Raw genomic sequence first — 2,780 nt, forward strand, 5'->3', positions numbered from 1 at the left:
GTGTAAAGGTTATTAGCGCCTGCGCAAAATTTTTGGTCTGACGGTTGTTGCCAAAAATAACCTGCAGCAAATGAATCTTGCATGTAATTTTTCAAATCTAAGTGGAAATGGATGACTAAATATTTATTTTAGGGCATGACTCACACCATACTCAAAATCAAGTGAGAGTGATGGTTAACTGAAGCCTGCCTCAGGAAGAATGACAATGTTTACGTATCTTCCTCCTCATGTTAGTTAGTTTTGATTATCTACCCCGCTGTGATTAGTTTCACCTATGTTCTAGCATCACCTCACTAGTGTATTCAGTTTGTGTGTTCCTTTGTTTCATTGATAGTTTGGCTTTGTCCTTGTGTTTAACATTTCAGGCATTTCCCCAGTGTTTGTTCTAGTGTTTATTGGGCGTTTTTCCTGGACCTTGCCTGTTTAATGGGTTTTCTGCCTGCTCCCTGTCAGATTTATTGTCCCTCATTGGACTGCTTTCTAAATTTGACCTTTTACAGGCCTCATCATCCCATAAGTCTTTTGTACAATGACTTATTTTCATGAAATCATTGTTTTCCAAATGATAAATTTTTTTAGCAAACTCCCTGCAATATCATGTCAATAATTTGCCAGTTTTCTGTTAGTGGTTTGTTAAAAGGCGATGAGTGTATCTTGGTGGAGAGCACTAATGTGAAAGTAAATGTGTCAAAAATAAAATCGAACAATGCAAAAGAAAACTGCAAATAAAACATCTTTAAAGCGTCCGTTTATCCAAATTAGAAAAAGCTTTATTTGTTTCTATGAGCATCAAACTGTTCACTTTTTGTTTGGCACACACTGTAATGTGTTTTTTAACAGGTAGATTTAAGCATTTCTTTCTGCTCACTGTGAAAACTGGTCTTCTTTAATGTTCTTTGACTTCTACGAAAGCCAATAAGCTTTTTTTTCTCCAAGTAGAGTCGGTAAACACAGGATTCCCAACAGAGCGCATTACTTTAAAACCTCTTTGCAGTTGAGAGGATTCACCTGATCCTCAAATGCATCTGACCGCTTCTTGGACACATCCTACGTGCTTCCTGGCAGAGCTTCCCAGACACAACTGCAATGTAATAGTAGCTTCTAATCAGAGGAACCCAATGGAAAATTTCCAACAAAGATGAGCGTGTTTCTTCAGAACTGTTTGTCAGAAGGTCCAACCTCCTCCCACACTTTTCTGTCAACCAGGTTAGGGGGCACTGTCTGTTGAACTATACGAGCCTGACAATCCAACAGTGTGCTTCTATCTTTAGCACCCTTGTTTCATTTTTGTCTCTCTTTTAATGTGAACAGCCCAGTGCGACACTATGATGCCCTCCAGGAGAAAATTCTGATCTGACCATAATCCAACCTCCAGGCCCTTAAGTTTTTTTATTATCACATCTCATTTAGTGGAGGAGGCATGAGTTTAAATACTATATTGAGCCATTATGTTCATTACAGAAGTAAGAATAATGAGGGGGATTGAAGTAGAGATTAGTCAGAAGGGGTTTTTTTTGTCAGAATAATAAAAATACCAAATATTCTGTTATGTGTGTGTTACTTTTCCTTAACATATTTTCTGGGTTTTACACTGTTTGTTGGACCAAAAAAGCAATTTTAAAGACTTTGATGAGAATTATTGACTACTTTCTGACATTTAATAGACAGACAAATGATCACTTAAATAAAATAAAAGTATTCTGGACTGAAGGTGATAGTGAAATAATTATTACTTTCTGCCGTAACTTCAAACCAACACACCTGTTACGATGAACATGTCTGTACCACGGACATGTTCATCGTAACAAGTGTGTTGTCCCAAAAAACACTGACAGGACAGGACAATTACTTAAACGTGCAAGTGATGAACTTTTGTCTCACCCTTCTGACAGTAAGAGTAATTACACTGTCACCATGCTCATGATGTATAGGCTTAACAGCATTAAGTCAATTTGTTTGGCTTAAATTTAACGGATGTTCATTCATATCAAAAATCAGTTGAGGCAGATTTGACTGCTCTTATGCTAGATCCACGACTTTAAACTTTAATTAAACCAGATGTGGCACTGAGGTGATATCTACAGGACGACGGCAGCTGGGCTTCGACTAAAACACAGTTTGGCCACAGTCAAAAGTCTAACATCGGTAGACTTTAATAATAAAACAGTCTAGGAAGCCCGTGCTTCTTACTAAACTGTACCTAATCTAATCACACTCCTGTAAGTTTGTGCTCATTTGCCAATAAAACTGACTCGACTCTTCTTCTATATGGCATTAACAGAGATCTGTGCAAACATAGAAAATAGAATCTCAACGAGATATGTTAGGTGCATGCCTTAGCTTGCCGCACCGCAGATGTTTTGACAACAGTGAGGAGACGCCCTCCAGGCCGGTTACCATGACAACAGCAGACAGGGAAACTCTTGTAAATACTGGCAACAGTGAGTGATTTGGAAAGCACCAGTGTCCCAGATACAATCTCAAATCCTGTAAACAGTTTTTGTAAATATTATAAACTCTGAATGTTGAGACTTAACCTAGATAGTTCAGATAGATACTATTAAAAATGTTAGGAGGGGGTTGGCCTACTATTTAAAGGTTCAGTGTGCAAGTTTCAGTGGCATTTAGTGGCGAGGGTTACAAATATCAACCAGAGGCTCGCAGTGCGTTCACATGCTCCTCGGATGTTCCCATTTCCTGAGTTGCGAAGTCCAAATTTCTTTTCGTACTTTGTAATAAACCAGACGACTACTACAACTACTAACGTTACTCGTTCTTCT

The sequence above is a fragment of the Micropterus dolomieu genome, linkage group LG09 (assembly GCF_021292245.1).
Source record: "Micropterus dolomieu isolate WLL.071019.BEF.003 ecotype Adirondacks linkage group LG09, ASM2129224v1, whole genome shotgun sequence".
Lineage (NCBI taxonomy): Eukaryota > Metazoa > Chordata > Actinopteri > Centrarchiformes > Centrarchidae > Micropterus > Micropterus dolomieu.